A 21,266-nucleotide genomic window follows, 5' to 3' on the forward strand; every position below is an offset into this window, starting at 1 on the left:
GGAAATGCAAATCAAAACCATAAGATATAGTATACACCTATTAGAATGTCTAAAATTAAAGACTTTCAGTATACCAAATATTGGTAAAAATGAAGAGCAACCGGAATACCCATGCAGTGCTGGTGGGAATATGAAATGGTACAACCACTTTGGAAGACACTGAGGTAGTTTCTTAAATAAACATGTACCTATCATATGATCCAGGTATTCCACTCCTAGGCATTCAACCCAAAAGAAGTGAAAGCATATATCAACACAAAACTTGTACACAAATACCCATTAGCAGTTGAAGGGATAAACAAATTATGGTATTCATACAATAGACTACTACTCAGCTACAAAAAGGAATGAACCAGTGATATATGCAACAGTGGATAAATCTCAAAATAATTATGCTGAGTGAAAAATCTGGACCCAAAAAAAGTACATACTGTACCATTCCATTTATATAAAAGTCTATGAAGTAAAATCAATCTATAGTGAAAAAAGCAGATCAATATTTGCCTGAGAGGGGTGGAGTTTATGGGAGTGCAAAGGTGAGGGAGGAAATTTTGAGGGAGGATGGATATGTTCACTATCTCATGGTGATGGTTTCATGGGTGTATATACATATGTCAAAACTTATCGCAGTGCACGCTTTAAATGTGCAGTTTATGGGGGGTGGGAGGATGGGTTAGCCTGGTGATGGGTATTAAAAAGGGTACGTTCTGCATGGAGCACTGGGTGTTATACGCAAACAATGAATCATGGAACACTACATCAAAAACTAATGATGTAATGTATGGTGATTAACATAACATAATAAAAATAAATAAATAAATAAATAAATAAATATGCAGTTTATATGTCGTTTAAATCTCAAAAAAGCTATAAAACAAAGAAGAAAGATAGTAAGTAGTACTGACGAGGTAAGGGGTAATTTTTATATTTTAGTGTACACATTTATGTTATATTTGAAGTTTTTTCAACCAACAGGTTATATTTATATACAAAAATAATTTAAAAATAAAAACCATAAAAAATGATTATTACTGATGATCATTAAAGTGGGAGAAGATAAATGTCACAAGGCCAGTGACAATTGGGTTTGGGTTGCCAAGAAGGAAGTCTTATTGGGCGCCTGGGTGGCTCAGTTGGTTAAGTGACTGCCTTCGGCTCAGGTCATGATCCTGGAGTCCCGGGATCGAGTCCCGCATCGAGCTCCCTGATCGGCAGGGAGTCTGCTTCTCCCTCTGACCCTCCTCCCTCTCATGCTCTCTGTATCTCATTCTCTCTGTCTCAAATAAATAAATAAAATCTTTAAAAAAAAAAAAAAAGAAGGAAGTCTTATTAACAATGCCCTCAAGGGGTATCTGGGTGGCTCAGTTGGTTAAGCATGTGACTCTTGATTTCGGCTCAGGTCATGATCTCAAGGTTGTGAGATGGAGCCCCGGGTTGGACTCCGACTCAGTGGGGAGTCAGCTTGAGATTCTCCCCCTCACACTCTGCCCTTCCCCCACACTCACTCTCTCTCAAATAAATAAATCTTAAAACAAAAACAAAAACCTACAATGTCCTCCAGTCTCAAGTAAGCTCTAGTTTAGAAGGGCAAAGAAAAGGGGAGACTGACTACAAGTGAGAGTAAAGGCAAAGCAGTGATAAGGCTGGAAAGGACCATAAAGTTCCATGAAGGCAGAGTCCAGGTCATATTCTTCCTTGTGTTCATAACACCCACAGTGCTATGAATACAGTGCCCAGCAAATAGTATGCACATGCAGTAAATGATTGTTGAGTGAAAAGGAACTGAGTGAGGGAGAATGTGTGGTTGGCTGTAACATCACAGTAGAGTTTTAAAGACATGCCACTTCGACCAAAATTACTAATATGGAAATTTCAGAGTTTCTCCAAGAGGTGGTTTCTGGACCACTAGTTTTCTCTAAGTGCATCCAGAGACTTGGTGGGAACTTGAAAAAGGAAAAGAACCCAAGCAAAGATCTAGGCAGTACTGAAATAGGATGCAGGCGCCAATGACCAGTTGAAACTTACCTCTGGCTTGGGCATAAATGGGAAGCAAATTGGTAAAGAGTTAAAAGGCTCTAAAGTTAGAGGGTGTGGGCTCAAATCCCACCTCCACTCTACTGGGCAAGCATTAGTTTCCCTTTCTGTAAAATAGGATAACATTGTCCACAACACAAGGTCATTGGAAGAGATTAATGAAATAATGAATATAAAGTCCAAAGAACAGTGACTGGTACACAATAAGAGTTCAAAAAAAATAAGTAATTATTATAATTATAACTTAAACGTGGACCAGGTGAGAATCAAATTCAGTCACAAGGTGAATGGGCAGGAAAGCTTCTTTCTTTTTTTCTTTTAAAGATTTTATTTTTAGGCTCCAGACTGAGGCTGCCTGGGTAAGGCTCCCCAGGTTGCTCCGTCCACCGATTCATGATTTTCTGCCATTTTTGACAAAAATGGCAACTAATGGTGCTGTTCTGAAGAGACTGGAACAGAAGGGTGCAGAAGCAGATCAAATTATTGAATACTTAAAGCAGCAAGTTGCTCTTCTTAAGGAGAAAGCAATTTTGTAGGCAACTTTGAGAGAAGAGAAGAAACCTCGAGTTGAAAACACTAAATTAGGGGCTCCTGGGTGGCTCAGTTGTTAAGCGTCTGCCTTCGGCTCAGGTCATGATCCTGGGGTCCTGGGATCAAGCCCCGCATCGGGCTCCTTGCTCAGTGGGAAGCCTGCTTCTCTCTCTCCCACTCCCCCTGCTCGTGTTCCCTCTCTCACTGTGTCTCTCTCTATCAAATAAATAAATAAAATCTTAAAAAAAAAAAAAGAAAATGCTAAATTAAAGAAAGAAATTGAAGAATTGAAACAAGAGCTAATTCAGGCAGAAATTCAAAATGGAGTGAAACAAATACCATTTCCAGCTGGTACTCTGCTGCAAGCTAATTCCACAGTTTCTGAAAATGTGATACAGTCTAGACCAATAACAACTATAACTTCTGGTGCCAAAGAACAGATAGGAGGAGGAGCAGAAGAAAAGAAGATGAAAGAGAAAACTGAAGTGAAAGGAGAGAAAAAGGAGAAAAAACAGCAGTCAGTAGCAGGAAGCACTGACTCTAAGCCAGTAGATGTTTCTCATCTGGATGTTCGAGTTGGTTGTATCATCACTGCCAGAAAACACCTGATGCAGATTCTTTATATGTGGAAGAAGTAGATGTTGGAGAAACAGCCCCAAGAACAGTTGTCAGTGGCCTGGTGAATCGTGTTCCTTGAACAGATGCAAAATCGGATGGTGATTTTACTTTGTAACCTGAAACCTGCAAAGATGAGGGGAGTAATATCTCAAGCAATGGTGATGTGTGCTAGTTCACCTGAGAAGGTTGAAATCTTGGCACCTCCTAATGGATCTGCTCCTGAAGACAGAATTGTTTTTGATGCTTTTCCTGGAGAACCTGACAAAGAGCTGAATCCTAAGAAGAAGATTTGGGAGCAGATCCAACCAGATCTCTTTACTAATGATGAGTGTGTAGCTACATACAAAGGAGCTCCCTTTGAGGTGAAACAGAAGGGAGTGTTTAGGGCTCAAACTATGACCAACACTGGAATAAAATAAAATACTTCATTTACTGAACTACATTGGAGAAAATTTTAATAACAATAAAAAGAAATATATTTGTCGGGGCGCCTGGGTGGCTCAGTTGGTTAAGCGACTGCCTTCGGCTCAGGTCATGATCCTGGAGTCCCGGGATCGAGTCCCGCGTCGGGCTCCCTGCTCGGCGGGGAGTCTGCTTCTCCCTCTGACCCTCCTCCCTCTCATGCTCTCTGTATCTCATTCTCTCTGTCTCAAATAAATAAATAAAATCTTTAAAAAAAAAAATAAAAAAATAAAAAAAAAAAAAGAAATATATTTGTCACTTGTACCTAAAATTAAAAAAAAAAAGATCTTATTTTTAAATAATCTCTACACCCAAATAGGGCTCGAACTCATGACCCCAAGATCAAGAGTCCCATGCTCCACTGACTGAGCCAGACAGGCACCCCAAAAAGCTGGTTTTTATGTGCCCACTCTCCTCTTCATTCCCTAACCCTTGTCCCTACCTCCACTTCCTGCTTTGGAAAAGTGGGACATTTAACTTCATTCATCTGTCAGTTTCTTTACTATGAAAATCACGACCTAATATGGAAGAGGGTGAGTAGGAGGAATGTGGGGCAGGTAGAAGTCTAACAAATAATGAACATAATACAGAGTACTGGAAGACTGAATCTGGAATGCTGACGGTTTCTGGCCAGCATGGCAGTGTCTATAACCTACGCAGAAAGAGCATTTGAGAGTGTCAATTACTGTCAGACAAACTAGTTGGGTAAAAAAGAGGAGGCTGGGGGCGCCTGGGTGGCTCAGGTGGTTAAGCGCCTGCCTTCAGCTCAGGTCATGATCCTAGGGTGCTGGGATCAAGCCCCACATTGGGCTCCCTACTCAGTGGGGAGCCTGCTTCTCCCTCTGCTGCTCCCCTGCTTGTGCTCTCTGTCAAATAAATAAATTCAATCTTAAAAAAAAAGGAGGACGCTGTAGTGGAACAGAGGAAATATGAAGAAGATAATGAGAAAACAGTTAATCTGAGGGAGTTGCAGTTGTTACAGGTATCTTTAAAATAGGTCACTTTTCTCTAAGTATCTGTACAACTCCCCAGTCATTGGAATTATGAGAATCAGCATGCCATTCATTTATTAAACAATTATTTTTAAAATTTACTTTTTATTTTTTATTTAAATTTGTTAGTTAACATATAGTGTATATTGGTTTCAGAAGTAGAATTTAGTGATTCATCACTTACATATAACATCAGTGCTCATCCCAACAAATGCCCTCCTTAATGCCCATCACCCGTTTGGCCCACCTCCCTTCCAGCAACTTTCAGTTTATTCTCTATAGTTAACAGTCTCTTATGGCTTGCCTCCTTTTCTGTTTTTATCTTATTTTATTTTTCCTTCCTTTCCCGTACGTTCACCTGTTTTGCTTCTTAAAATTCCACATATGAGAGAAAAATACGCTATTTGCCTTTCTTTGCCTGATTTATTTTGCTTAGCATAATACCCTCTAGTTCCAGCCACATCATTGCAAATAAACAATTCTTTATTGAGTGGCTACTATGTGCAAGGCTTTAGGGACAGGACAGTGAATAAAACAACGTCCCTGCTCTCACAGAACTTTCATTCTAGGGTTCATTCTGTTGGAAGGCAATTGTAATAAAAAGTTAAGTGGGTATTTTGCAGAATGTGGCTAAACTGTATGCATAAATAGCTGTTTTTAGTGAGCCTCCTATAGAAAAGATGCTTCTCTTGAGATTAAGTAGTATCCCTACCTGAGAATAATTCTATTCCCAGGGCACCTGGGTGGCTCAGTTGGTTAACCGTCTCCCTCTGGCTCAGGTCCTGATCCCAGGATGCTGGGATCAAGCCCCATGTCAGGCTCCCTGCTCAGCAGTGTCTGCTTCCCCCCTCTCCTCCCCACTCATGCTCTCTCTCACTATCTCTGTCTCTCTCTCTCTCAAATAAATAAATAAAATCTTAAAAAAAGAATAATTCTATTCCTATTACCCCACCATAGCAAAAAGAAATAAAGTAAAATATGATAAGCTACATTTCTTTCTTCATTATGGCTTTCCAAACCATACCAGGCCCTACCAGGGGTGGCTAACTATGGCCCACTATTTTTTATAATTTTTTAAAGATTTTATTTATTTATTTATTTATTTAAAAGATTTATTTATTTATTTGAGAGAGTGAGAATGAGAGAGAGTACATGAGAGGGGGGAGGGTCAGAGGGAGAAGCAGGCTTCTCGCTGAGCAGGGAGCCCGATGTGGGACTCGATCCCGGGACTCCAGGATCATGACCTGAGCCGAAGGCAGTTGCTTAACCAACTGAGCCACCCAGGCGCCCTAAAGATTTTATTTATTTATTTTTGTGCACACACACGCAAGAGACAGAGAGGGGGAGGGAGTGCATGAGCAGGAGGGAGGGGCAGAGGGAGAAGCAGCAGGGAGCCCAATGAGGGACTCCATCCCAGGACCCTGGGACTATGACCTGAGCAGAAGGCAGACGCCTAACCGACTGAGCCACCCAGGCGCCCACTTTTTATAATTTTTTATTGGAATACAATCATGGTATTGTCTTTGACAGCTCAGTTGTGATAGAGACTGTATGACTTGCAAAGACTAGAATATTTACTGTCTAGTCCTTTACAGAAAAAGTTTGCTGACCCTTGCACTAGAGCATAGGAATCTAACCATTCCCATCTAGGGGAACTTAAGCAAGTTACTTAATCTTTATAAATCTTAATGTCCTCAGCTACAAAAATGGACCCAAAAATAACACCATCTTAGAGGCTTCTTAGGAGGATTAAATGGAATAGTTCAGGTATAGTATTTAGCAATGTCTAACCCATGCTCAAATAAAACTTAGCGGCTTTTAATTGATCATCCTTAATGATCCTAAATTATGCCATCCCTTACATGGCTATTAGGGTCACCTTCCAAAACACAAAATATGTCATTACCTTCTTCATAACGCTTCAAAGGCTCCCTTCTGCCTATAATATAATGTTGAAATTCCTTACCACAGTATTTAAAACTTGATCTGCTCCAACTTATCTTTGGATCCTCGTATTTTCCCATAAGCCTTATTCTTTGCCCATCTCTTCATCTTCTCTGGTTCTATCTTACAAATACACTTAAATTTCCCCCCATCTTAAAAAATGCTTCTCTTGCCTCCTCCCTAAAATAGGATACTAATTCACTCTTTTCATTTGTTACCAAACTTTAATAGGTTACATTCACTATCTACATTTTTTTAACCTTCACTCATTCTTAAACTCATTACAATTGGCCTTCTGCCCATATCACTCTTTTGTAACTTCCTTACTATGAAGGATTCAGAGTTTTATTTATTTCTGCATTTCTAGTACCTAGCATAGTATCTGGCACATAGTAAGAAAGCTCTCAGTAAAGATTTGTTGAATGGCATGAGTGATTTTTAGGGCCTACAAACTTAAGTTCAAGCTCTTCTCTGAGTTGAAAGACTATTTTATTTATTTTACTGAAAATCATCCTTCCAGGATCAGCTAAAACTTCATCTTCTCTACGTTGATCTCCTGGATATCTTCAGCTAGCATTATTCCTCTCTCTTCCTCCTCCTCCCCCCAACAATACTGCTATGCACTTTTCACCCTGCTTTGAAAGACTGCTCATAAGCCTAACAGGTGGTCCAGTGTCTGAAGTAAGACTGCTTATATTTGAATCCTGGCTCTGCCACTTCATGATAACCTCTCCATATTTTAGTTTCTTCACATGCAAAATGGAAGTATTACTATTACCTAACCCAATGGTTATTGTGAAGATGAAATGACATAACTTGGGCTCCTGGAACATAATAAGCACTAGAATATGTTAGCTATTCTTCTTCCTCTTTTAACATTTCTAACTCCTTCTCCAGGCTGGAATATGAGAAAGATTTTCAAGAATACAGATCTCTTCTCATTTGTTTCTATATGCAGTGCCTGATACACAATGCTTTGCACATAAGATACTAAACAAACACTTCTTTAATGCAAAAGCAATAATCACCAAATCAGCTTGACAATGTAAATTCATTTTCTAAGAAAGAACATTTAGAGGCAGGTACAAGGCTGGAAAGCCAAGAGGTATTTATTTTACTTAATCAAATATTTATATAGAACATAGGGAATAGGATTCTACTAGCAAAACAAGGATTACATTTTAAAGTCATGGGCCTCCTAGAAGCTGAGAAGACCTGCTTTGGGTGTGATACACCCCCACAGGCCCACCATTCACTATGACCACATCATCCACAGAGATGTCACAGCTAGCACATTCAGGCAGGCACTGGCTTCATGTGACAGTTTTCTGCCTACCTTCACCCCCCCCACACCCGTGACTCATATCACCACATCACAGTGTACTAGCACAACTCTACTTCTACGTGAAACTTTTCTGCCTGACCTCCTCAACCTCACTTCCTTTCCACCACCCACCACATCCAAAACAGTGTCACAGAGCTCACAAGCTAAGACAGGCAATAGCTTTACATTGGAAGAAGAGCTTGAGCAGAGTTCATTATTCCAGTTGCTATAAAAACCATATACTTTAAGAGGGAAATATTACTCCTCCTTAACAGGGAGGTGATATATGTCTAGAAAAGTATTTAATGCCAACAGTAAGTTTTCACTGAAACTGTTACTGTTAATTATATTAAAATATAAGTTGTGGATGAAGCCTCAAATCGTTTTTGGTATGAGACCAGACCTAAAAAAATACATTTTGAATGATTCTTACTCCCACTACCACCACCCAAAATCATACCAGCTAGAATTACTTAGCTCAGGAAGAGAGCACTTTGTTAATGCATGTGCTTGAGACTGACTGATTACTGAAATTTATTATTTTTAGTTTCATACTACACACACACTCGTGTTAAGAAGTAGGAAACGTTGTTGTTGTTTTTTAGACCAGTGCTTCCTAAATTTTAATGTGCAAACAAATCACCTGAGAATTATGTAAATTGCAGGTTCCAATTCTATAGGTCGGGGCAGGGGGAAGCTGGGAGTCTGTATTTCTTCCTTTTTTTTTTTAAGATTTTATTTATTTATTTGAGAGAGAGGGAGAGCACAAAGAGAGTGAGAGGGAGAACCAGACTCCCTACTGAGCAGAGAGCCTGATGTGAGACTTGATCCCAGGACCCTGAGATCATGACCTGAGCCAAAGACAGACGCTTAACTGACTGAGCCACCCAGGTGTGCCAAGTCTGAATTTCTTTTTTTTTTTTAATCTTTTTTTTTAATTCTTATGTTAATCCCCATACATTATATCATTAGTTTTAGATGAAGTGTTCCATGATTCATTGTTTGTGCATAACACCCAGTGCTCCATGCAGAATGTGCCCTCCTCAATACCCACCACCAGGCTAACCCATCCTCCCACCCCCCTCCCCTCTAGAACCCTCAGTTTGTTTTTCAGAGTCCATCGTCTCTCATGGTTCGTCTACCCTCCGATTTCCCCCACTTCATTCTTCCCCTCCCGCTACCTTCTTCTTCTTCTTTTTTTTTTCTTAACATATATTGCATTATTTGTTTCAGAGGTACAGATCTGAGATTCAACAGTCTTGCACAATTCACAGCACTTACCAGAGCACATACCCTCCCCGAGTCTGAATTTCTAATAAGCTCCCAGCTGATGCTGATGCTGCTAGATCCCTGGACCACATACTGAGTACCAAGGCTCAGTCTAGACAAAAGACAGCTGATCACCCACTCTAAAGTTAGTAAGACCATAAGAGGAAACTCCCAACTCTGATACTACTAGTAAACTAGACTTTGACCAGAGACTTAATTTGCCTTAGTCTTTCCTGTAGCGTGATTTACTATTTTCCAAAAAGTGTCATTACCATGCTTTTATATACCCTTTGACTTTTCTCAGGCTGTTTCCACTGCCTAGAATGGCCTTCCCCTCATTTCTACATAGTTAGATTCTACCCACCCTCAAAGCCCAGTTCAAATACTTCCTTTCCCACAAAACAAATCTGGCTCCCTCTAAGTAGAAGTACTTCTGAACTAGCATGCTTCTGAACTACCAAGACACTCCATCTACACCACTCTCCTATGGTATCATCATTTCCTACATTTAACTATGTTTTATAAAATGAAATGAATTCTCTTGCCTGTCATATGACAGTATATAAATACTTGCTGGGTAAATTTTTTTTTTTAAAGATTTTATTTATTTTTCAACAGAGAGAGAGGGAACACAAGCAGGGGGAGTGGGAGAGGGAGAAGCAGGCTTCCCGCGGAGCAGGGAGCCCAGTGCGGGACTCAATCCCAAGACCCTGGGATCATGACCTGAGCTGAAGGCAGACACCTAACGACTGAGGCACCCAGGCGCCCGCTGGGTAAATTTAAAACATGACTCTGACCACTCAAAAATTATTGAATGCCTACTATGTGGCAGGCACTGGTAATGATTATATAATTATGATAGCAACTGATTCGTAAAGAGCACATACTATGCAGGCATTATTTTTATATTATATTCATTTAATCCTCATAATAATCCAATGAAGTAATACTTTCTTCATCCCAATCATATTGATAAAGAAACTTAGGCTCTGAGAAATAAAGTAACCTGCCCAAAGTTATACAGATAATATGTGGCAGAGCCAGGAATCCAACCTAAACAGTGGGTTCTGTGGGTAATGTTATATTACCTCTCCATATAGTTATAAAAAGGGTAAAAAAAAAATGAACAAGACACAATACCTTTCGTTAAGAAGCTATTGGCTACTCAAAAAGTTTCTGTGGTAACTCACAGCTCCTGATCAAAGCCCAAATTCCTTAACATGTTATTCAAGAGTGTGAATGATCTGACCCACATCTCTTCCCTTATCTCCTATTACATCCACCTACATTCTCTATGTTTTAGTATATAAGCTGCTACTCCTAAAAATGTCCTAAATTCTCCCACTTCCATACTGTTGCTAGAATGAGTCCATCTGGAATCCACTTTTCAAAGCTCTACCAATCCTTAAAAACTCAGTGCAGGGGCACCTGGGTGGCTCAGTCATTAAGCATCTCCCTTTGGCTCAGGTCATGATCCAGGGGTCCTGGGATCGAGCCCCACATTGGGCTCCCTGCTCAGCGGGAAGCCTGCTTCTCCCTCTCCCACTCCCCCTGCTTGTGTTCCTTCTCTCGCTGTGTCTCTCTCTGCCAAATAAATAAATAAAATCTTAAAAAAAAAAAAAAAACTCAGTGCAAGAACATCTCTACAGAATGACAATAACAACAACACCACCCAACATTTATATACCATTTAGTGTGCCAGGCACTGCCATGTATCAAATCATTTGATTGTTAAAACCGCCCTTTGAGAATGTTTATAATAATTCTTATCACAGAGATATAATTTCAAATGTTTCCCTAATCTTTCTAATCCAAAGTAATCTTTCTCTTCCCTATACATTTATATCACTCTATTTAAAACTCGATTACAGCACTTGGGGCGACTGTGCGGCTCAGTCGTTAAGCGTCTGCCTTCGGCTCAGGTCCTGATCCCAGAGTCCTGGGATCGAGCCCCACATCGGGCTCCCTGCTCCACAGGAAGCCTGCTTCTCCCTCTCCCATTCCTCCTGCTTGTGTTCCCTCTCTCGCTGTCTCTCTGTCCAAAAATAAATAAAATCTTTAAAAAAAACTCTATTATAACACTTATCAGGCCTGCCTTCTACATCAAGTTTTATCTACGTCAGCTTCTTCCACTAAATTACTAGGTTCTTGAGGGCAGGGATCTTATACGTGGAAGAGAATGGCTATTTATTCACTAAATTGCTTCCCTTTTCCTCCTTAAGTAAACGACATTTCCCAGTGTCTATAACAGTTGGTTAACACCATAATACTGAGCTCTGGACAGTGGTATAGGGGCAGAAATGATTACATCATTTCTAGGCCTGTCCCATAAAAACCTCAACCCTATCCTCTATACTTTCCTCCTTCATCTGTCAGCAGATGCAGAAGATCCAGTGAAGGAATCTGAGGCCCAATCCTAGGCAAAAAAAAAAAAAAAAGCTCCCCTTCTACCTCTACCTAACATGCATTGAACTAGGACATAAATAAGAAACAAGCCTTTACGGGGCACCTGCCTGGATCGGTTGGTGGAGCATGCAACTCTTGATCTCGGGGTTATGAGTTCAAGGCCCATATTAGGTGTAGAGAGATTAGTTAAAAACTTAGGAAAAAAAAAGAACCCAAGCCTTTAAATCAGTAAGATTTTATGTTGTTTACTACAGTTGTTAACCCTCCCGGAATAAATATACCATGTAGTTTTGTGTCTCTGTATATACCTAAAACACTGCCTTGCTCATAGTTAGCACTTAGTAAATCTATTTACTGAATTCAATTAAAAGTTACATTTCTTAATTCCAAAGAGGGATCTTTCCTAAGTTCTACTATTATCCAGCAGTCTCCAAAATGGGGAATGAGCATGATTATCCACTGAAGTATGGGAAGAAAATTAGAATTTTTACCTATATTATTTTATATAAAAAGGAGAAAATGAGTTTTAGTAAGATTTAATATAGGTTAATAGTAGCAATTAGAGATGTGCTCAAAATGTTTTCCTAATGGAATACTATGATAGGCAGAAGACGTCCAAAGATACCCATGCTCTAATCCCCAAAACCTGTGAATATGTTGTTATACGGAAGGGAATTGATTAAAGTTGCAGATGGAATTAAGGTTGCTAATCAGCTGACTTTAAAAGATTTTTATTTATTTATTTGTCAGAGAGAGAGCACAAGCAGGGGGAGCAGCAGAGGCAGAGGGAGAAGCAGGCTCCTCACTGAGCAGGGAGCCCGATGCAGGACTCGATCCCAGGACCCTGAGATCATGACCTGAGCCCAAGGCAGACGCTTAACCGACTGCACCACCCAGGCGTCCCTCTAATCAGCTGACTTTAAAATAGGGAGATTATCCTGGATTATGAAGTGTTACCCCACACTCGCAGTGTTACCACAGTGGTCCCCAAAAGTAGAAGAGGGAAGCCAAAAAGTTAGTATTAGAGGGATACAATATGAAAAAGAATCAGCCGGTCACTGTTGGCTTTGAAGATGGAAGGAGCTACAAGCCAAGGAATGCAAGCCACTAGAAACTGAAAAAAGTAAGGAAACAGATTCTCCCCTAGAGACCCCAGAAAGAAACACAGCCCTCTCAATACCTTGATTTTAGCCCAGTAAGACCCACATCAGACTTCTGACCTATAGAACTGTAAGATAATGAATTTGTGTTGTCTTAAGCCGCTAGGCAATTTGTTATGGCAGCCATAGAAAACTAATGATACATAATAAAAAGAAATTATGGGTTACTATCTTATGCTATGTTTACAGATGTAGGATAGACTTTGGGCTTTGACTCCTTCTAAACAAGCACAAGGAGGAGTGCCTGGGTGGCTCAGTTGGTTGAGCGCCTGACTCTTGATTTCAGCTTAAGTCATGGTCTCAGGGTCATGAGATCAAGCCGCATGTCAGGCTCTGTGCTTAGCAGAGTCTGCTTGGGATTCTCTCTCTCCCTCTCCCTTTGCCCCTCCCTCCGCTCTCTCGCTCTCTCTCAAATAAATAAAAATCTTTAAAAAAAAAAATAAAAAACAAGCACAAGGAAAATAACATTATTATGTTCCTTGGTAGCATTTACCTCCTCTCAAATATTTATTGAGCTCACAATTCTGCTCTCAGGGTTAAACATTAAGGTTTAAATACTGTCCCTCCTCAAAAGTTTATTACCTAAACAGAAGAGGGAGAGGTGTGACAGCAATCTAAAACACATCTAGCTGTTCTCACTCTGGGAAAAAAAAAAACACAAAACACTAACACTACTATTAGTTTTGGACCTGCTCAATACTATATAACAGGACCTAGTTAAGAGTTCTGTGGTCATTATATCAAAGCTGTTCAGAAAATTACTACTTGTTGCTAACCTACAATATACCTAGAAACTGTGCTAAGTGTTTTATATGTATGACCTGAGTTTAATTACCCTCATTTTATCATCTAGGAAAATGACGTTCAGAGCATTTAAATGACTTGACAAAGGTTGGAGATGTACGGGGATCTGGATCTGTTTGGCTCAAAAATCTATGTTTTGCTCTGTAACAATGGGTATGAAAGAAGAAAGGCCAATGGTTCAATAACTTCATTTTTGGGGTGCGTGGGTGGCGCAGGTGGTTGAGTGACCAACTCTTGGTTTTGGCTCAGTTCATAATCTCAGGGTCATGGGATTGAGCCCTGTGTGGGGCTCCACACTCGGCATGGAGTCTGCTTGAGACACTTTTTCCCTCTGCCCCTCCTCCCTGCGCACTACTCCAAAATAAATAAATAAATATTTAAAAATAATAAATTCATTTTTTATTCATAAAAAAATAACAGCCTATCTGTAAATCAATGAAAATCTAACTGGTTTGCTTTATAAGCCTTTCTACTGCCAACTTTGAGCAATAAGCAGCATCCATGTTATAGGACTTCTTCTGACCTGTACTGGCCTTTCCAGAAAAATGTCTGGCTCCAAAGTTATGGCAAAAACAATTAAGAGGTCTGAAATAAACCTGTAATAGAATATTAAAATGTGAGCAGGATTTTTATATTAATATACTTTCTAAAAGCCCTACACCTGAAGTCTACTTATACTGGTTACTTTTCTTTAAAAAAGTTTTTCCATGGGGCGCCTGGGTGGCTCAGTTGGTTAAGCGACTGCCTTCGGCTCAGGTCATGATCCTGGAGTCCCTGAATCGAGTCCCGCATGGGGCTCCCTGCTCAGCAGGGAGTCTGCTTCTCCCTTTGGCCCTCCCGACCCTCCCCCCTCTCATGTGCTCTCTCTCTCAGTCTCTCTCTCTCAAATAAATAAATAAAATCTTAAAAAAAAAGTTTTTCCAGAAGTTTTGATATATTTTTATCTGATTTCCTCCCATAATTGAAGGAAAGGCCCTGCAACATACTCAACCAGATTCCACTAAGCTTTAATATGTGACACTAAAATGAACTGCTTTGCATTCTACTCCCAAATAAAGCAAAGTTACCATCACTCTCTTGGACCAGAAAAAATTACCAATAACCAAAAGGAGAAGAAAGGGCAATGCCTCAGATCTCAAGTCCCAAAAGAGCTATGAATCTAGACCCATAAAAAAAAGCAGTAATATCTTTTGGTAAAGCTTGCGGCAGTTCAAACGTGTTTTAGAGGTATTACATCATGGAAAACTGGTTGTGCTAGGTCCTAGCTATGAGAACTCAAAGAAAACTCAGCTGAACAGACATTAACCACCAAAGCCTCACATCAGGTGACACCAAACAGAGCTGGTTCAGTCTGGCTTTCTCTTTTCTGTCCACAGTTTTTATAGACTGATTTTAAGATAGCTAAAGGCAAGTAAGCATTGCTCACAATCACTAGATCATGTAGATTAGCACTACATATAATAACAAGAGGACCAATGAAGTTTATGGTCTAATTTTGCTTTCTTCTAGTAAAACAATACAAAAATTTAAAAAGTTTAAAAAAAGATCTGCTTGTTTATAAATATTAAACCAGTTTAATAAATAAAAAAACATCCTAGATTTCTGAGAGAAAAACAAATATTCTCTATTTTGAATAACAACTTAAAGTAAACTGAGGGGTGCCTGGGTAGCTCAGTCGTTAAGCGTCTGCCTTCGGCTCAGGTCATGATCCCATGCCCCGCATCAGGCTTCCTGCTCCGCGGGAAGCCTGATTCTCCCTTTCCCACTCCCCCTGCTTGTGTTCCCTCTCTGGCTGTCTTTCTCTCTGTCAAATAAATAAAACCTTTAAAAAAAAAAAAAAAAAGAAAGAAAAGAAAGTAAACTGAGACTGAGAGTTAAACTCATTCTGTAAGTATTTTATTTCACAGAAAATTTTAAACCACATTGCTCAAAATTGCCATGGAAGCAGCAAAATACTAAATCCCCTGGCAAAGGCAGAACTATTAATACATAAATATGACTTTAAATGTTCCCCCAATTTTTTTTTAATCCAGGAAGTTCAGAAGAGAACTAATATCCACAAATCCAAGTATCCAGATTATCTCCCCAAGCACTGAAAATGCTTCGTCCTCCTTCCCAAATTTATCTTTTATTCTAAGATGACTCATAAACTCACACCCAAATAGCGAAGTATAAACACAAACTTCAATTTATATGAGCATACTTCTGAAACAACACTCACATGATTTACTTCTTCCTCTTCTCCCAAAGTAGAAGAAACGTATAGAGGAAAGAGAACAATTCAATCTAAGAAGCATGCGTCACGAAAATGAATATGTTCCAGGTTTGTCCTCTCTATAGATAAACAGAATACTTAAAAAAAATTTTTTTACTACCTGTCACATATAAACTAAGCACAGTGATAGGCAAAGGAGACTCAGTGGGTGCTAGAGAAATAAACATGATCGTCCCTTCTTCAAGGAGTTCACAGACAAATAATGATAATGATGGATTACATTTATTAAGCACTTACAATGTATCTGATACTATTCTAAGTACTTTACAGGTATTACCTCATTTAGTTCTTATGAAAACATTGTTATAGGTACTATTCTTACCTCCATTTCACAGATAAGAAAACTGAGGAGAGATTGAGTTGCTTGCCCAATGTCACACAACTTGCAAATGGCAGAGTCAGGACTGGATTCTTAACCCTTAAGCTTTATGCTCTATAGCCGCGATATATGATGCTTCAGATGATTAGGACTACAGTAATAACAATAATATATTGGGGCGCCTGGGTGGCTCAGTCAGTTAAGCGGCTGCCTTCGGCTCAGGTCATGATCCCAGGGTCCTGGGATCGAGCCCCGCATCGGGCTCCATGCTCGGCGGGAAGCCTGCTTCTCCCTCTCCCCCTCCCCCTACTCTCTCTCTCTCTCTGTCAAATAAATAAATAAAATCTTTAAAAAAGAAAAAAAGAAAAAAAAATAACAATAATATATTAATAGTTAATGTTTAGTGCCTTGTACTGTGATAAGTTCTTTATCTCGTTTAATTCTCCCATCAAGCTGGTACAGTAGTACTATTGTTACTCTTTACTTCATAGATGAGAAAACTGAAGTTATAGAAGTGATATAATTTGCCAAAGGTCTCCTAACTTTTGAGAGACACAACTATCCAGAACCTCTCCTCTGAATTCCAGACCTGTTTATCCAACTGCCAACTTGATAACTCCTGATGTCTCATCCCCAAAACCTGCTCCCCAGGCAGTCTTCTCCAATGTAGGGATCGAGCCCCGCATCAGGCTCCCTGCTCCGCGGGAAGCCTGCTTCTCCCTCTCCCACTCCCCCGCTTGTGTTCCTGCTCTCGCTAACTCTCTCTCTGTGTCAAATAAATAAATAAAATCTTTTAAAAAAATAAAATAAAAATAAACATTTATGACAATTTTTAAAAAGAGAAAAAAGAAAAAGGAAGGATCTAGAAAGCAATAGGTAGAAAGATGATAGCAGGGTGCCTGGGTGGCTTATTTGATTGAGTGCAATTCAGTTCAAGTCATGATCTCAGGGTCATGAGAAGGAGCCCAGAGCTGGGCTCCAGGCTCAGCTGGGGGGGTGGGGGGGTCTGCTTGTCCCTCTCCCTCCCTGTGCTCCTCCCCCTCTACCTCCCTCCCTCTGCCCCTCCCCACACGTGTGTGAGCTCTCTCTCTCTAATAGATCTAAAAAATCTTAAAAAAAAGATGATAGCAAGTCCCAGGGTGACTCCTGGGCAACAGTCTAGAGAATAAGTAGTCCAAACTAGAACAGAAGGATCAAGAGCTCCAGGAGAGATGTTGAGGGAAGGATGTTTGAGGAAAGAATTTTTAGATTTCCAGATGCGTTTGGCAGAGTGGAAATGCATATTCAGAAGAATTTTACAGTTCTGTCTGAAACTTTGGGAAGAATGAGTGGTGGGCATATAATAACTAAGCAAATGAAAAATTAGGCCAAACACAAAAAATTGTGCAAGAAATAAAATGTAATTATAATACATTTTTTGGCCTAGTGGTGATTATAATCAGTCATAATAATATAAATGCCAAGACTTGATTTGTTTCTCCTGAATATTAATTTTACCTAAGATTGTCTAAGTTTTTCATCTTAATTCCGGTATAGTTAACATACAGTGTTACATTAGTTTCAGGTGTACAACCACTTGATGGTTTGAAAGAGGGTATAAGGGAAAGATATTAAGGATGATTTCTAGGTTTGTAACCTAAGTAATAATAGTAGTAATGGCAATTCCATTTGCTGAGATGGGAGAAGTCTAGAGAGGAAAAAATGGGGGTGGGGTGGAAAAATAATCAATAGCGGTCCATAATAGGTGCTCAATAAATGGTAGCCATTGTTTACATTAAAAATCATCTTCTCTTATATCTCAGTTTTATCTCAATAAAAATAAATTAAAAAAAAAATCATCTTTCTGGGGTTGTACTACTTTACTACCCACAGACAATGACATAAATATTACTGAAGCTTTTTCCATATTTTATTTTACAAAATTTTTCTAGTTATATGAAATTAGAACTTAAACACAGTCCTAAGTCATTAGACCTTCTACCTTGGCAAAGAGAAGAGAAAAAAATGTTAAGACCTCTTTACCAACATGCTAGTGTTATATAATTTGCTTTGAGGGCTATAGCGAGACTCTTCCACCTAGTTACTCACTAGAATTGCAACAATAAAATCAGAAAGATCCATTTTAATCCAGCATTTTTATTTTTTTTTTTAAAGATTTTATTTATTCATTTGAGAGAGAATGAGATAGAGAGAGCATGAGAGGGGGGAGGGTCAGAGGGAGAAGCAGACTCCCTGCCGAGCAGGGAGCCCGATGCGGGACTCGATCCTGGGACTCCAGGATCATGACCTGAGCCGAAGGCAGTCGCTTAACCAACTGAGCCGCCCAGGCACCCAATCCAGCATTTTTAAATGCGTCCCATTTATTCTAGACCACGTGTGTGTGTGTGTGTGTGTGCATGGCCACCTGAGAAAATATACACACACCTGAGATAATATATTTTTTAAACCTGATCTTTTATGAATTATTCAACATTAATTCACCGTGGATTTCTAACCACTGATCTGGTCCATTCCCCTAGTTTAACGAAGGAAAAAAAAACAAAGCCCAGAGGTCAAATAACTTGTCCAAGAGAACACAATTGGGAAATCATGGAGTTGTGTTAAGTGCATATAATAGTGGAAGATAGAGCTAGAAAAACAGATCAGACCTTAACTGTCAGTCTAAAGGATTTTCGACTCAATTCTGAAATAAAAGGTTTACAAGAAATAAACTACACAATTAGAGCTGTGTATCAGGAAGAGAGACAAGGGGGGCAAAAAGATAGGGAAAATAATTCACTCCAGGCAAAATTCAAGAGGGCTGCACCAACAAATGTATAAAGGAAAGAACAGATGCAAAAGTCTTTGAAGATTTAGAATCAAGCGCTTATCTTCTGATTAGAAGCAAGGAATAAAAGGAATAAGTAGGGGTGCCTGGATGGCTCAGTCAGTTAAACTGCTGCCTTTGGCTCAGGTCATGATCCCAGGGCCTGGGATCAAGCCCTGCATCGAGCCCTGCATTGGGTTCCCTGCTCAGCGGGGAGCCTGCTTCTGCCCCTCTCTCTCTCTCTGTCTCAAATAAATAAATAAAATCTTTAAAAGAAAGGAATAGGAATAACTAAAGATGGCTTCAGGATTTTCAGAATGGTAATTGGAAAGATAGCTATCTTAACAGCTGAGACTGGGAAAACATCCTGCCATATCCTCATAGTATTATATTTTTTATTTTTTAAAAAGATTTTATTTATTTATTTGAGAGAGAGAGAGAGCTCATGAGAGGGGGGAGGGTCAGAGGGAGAAGCAGACTCCCTGCCGAGCAGGGAGCCCGATGCAGGACTCGATCCTGGGACTCCAGGATCATGACCTGAGCCGAAGGCAGTCGCTTAACCAACTGAGCCACCCAGGCGCCCAGTATTATATTTTTTAAAGATTTTATTTATTTATTTAACAGAGAGAGACAGCGAGAGAGGGAACACAAGCAGGGGGAGTGGGAGAAGAAGCAGCATGCTTCCCGATAAGCAGGGAGCCCGACGCGGGGCTTGATCCCAGGACCCTGGGATCATGACCCGAGCCAAAGGCAGACGCCTAACGACTGAGCCATCCAGGCACCCCTCATAGTATTAGCTGATACTAGTCTGTTTCCTAGATGTACAATTTATTTCCCAAGGAGACTGGGAGACAACAGTGTTCTACCTCCCTTTTATTCACCATGACATTGCAGCACAGGCCTGGACTGAGTAGTTCCAAGTAAATATTTGGTGAATTGAAAGCATATTCTCCATTTTAACAAAATGGCAACCACATTGTCACAAATGGCTTTTAAAGGGGAGCTAAAACAATTCTGAACAAAAGTTAGTAGACAGGAAAATAAATTCAGAATGTAGCCTAAAAAAAAGGAAGCATGAGAATATGAACAAGGAATCTAAAAGAAATATTAAATTTCTCATGGCATGAAGAATAACAAAGAGGTATGAGAATGAATCTTGGTGCAGGTCCCTCAGAAAGACCATTGGGGAGTGGAAGTGAGCAGGGCATGGAATTGGATTACAAATCTTGAGCATAAGACTTCCTGGCATAAACAACCTTATTCACAAGAGGCCCAAACGATCAGTCCATGCAGTCAACAAAGTACTTTATTGTTCCTTGTTTTAACTGATAACTTAGAGCAACTGATGATAACAGAACCAATCTTAACCGTATCCATGTATTAAAAAAAAATATATATATATATACACAAACAAAATATACACACCTACTGCCTCTATGACTTACCAGGCCCATCCTTTTCCTTCCAACTAGAAATCTTAGGAGGGAGAAAGATAAAAGGAAAAAGAGGAAGTAGGGAGGTTGGGGTCAAGAAAAGAGAAATAAAACTGCAAAAGTTCAGCTCACTAACTCCTGCTGGGCACAAAACAGCTGTGCCAGGAGAGGACCAAAGCATGCCCGGAGGATTAGATGCCTACCATCTGGCAGGTCATGCAGATAGCCGTCTTTCCCAAGTAGACTTTCCAAATCACCAATGCAGTGATTTTCCACCCAGTCTTTGTTTTCAAGCAGGAGACCCTTTCTTCAAAATTCTTACACAGAAGTTTAACATAAAACAGATAAAAAGTAGAGCTGCTCTGGCTGGCTGAAGCAGAGTGGGGAACCAAAAGCCTCCTCCGCTCAGCAATACCCCTGCCCCCCAGGGGTCAGCCTCTAAGGAGGCATGTCTATGAAAAACCTAGGGTTCTGAGAGAAGGATTTTTCCCAATTTAAATCTAATAATCTCAATTTGAGGGAAAATCTTGGTTCATATTTCTGCCCCAGCTTCTGTACCTATAAAGGAGAGCCTTTATCACAGCTTGAAAGCAGACTAGCCTTTTTTGTAGTAACAAAAAAATTTTAATTACAGAAACATAAAGTATTAATAGTAAATTTCTAAGACCAGAAAGCATATATGAAATAAAAATTCTAAGTATTTTGAGACTGGAACACAGTCATGCTTAGTTTCATATTTAAGGTCTCCTAAGGAAGTATAATAAATGTTTTTACTGCTATAGTTAGTACTCCTCTGAATAATGAGAGCCAAGAAGACTGCTTCCTCTAGGCCACTGGTAGGATAATTTCCTTTTGTTGTGTTCAACACATACAATAAAACTGAAGACAC

General features: G+C 39.8%; 1 protein-coding gene and 1 pseudogene across 1 annotated transcript in view; one reads left to right on the forward strand and one right to left on the reverse strand.

Annotated features, from left to right (window-relative positions):
* TESK2 (testis associated actin remodelling kinase 2) overlaps positions 1–21,266 on the reverse strand; it is a 121,779-nt gene that overhangs the window by 46,428 nt on the left and 54,085 nt on the right. The window lies entirely within an intron of this gene.
* Positions 2,454–3,602, forward strand: LOC110575262 (annotated as a pseudogene).

The sequence above is a fragment of the Neomonachus schauinslandi genome, chromosome 4, assembly GCF_002201575.2.
Source record: "Neomonachus schauinslandi chromosome 4, ASM220157v2, whole genome shotgun sequence".
NCBI classification, from domain to species: domain Eukaryota; kingdom Metazoa; phylum Chordata; class Mammalia; order Carnivora; family Phocidae; genus Neomonachus; species Neomonachus schauinslandi.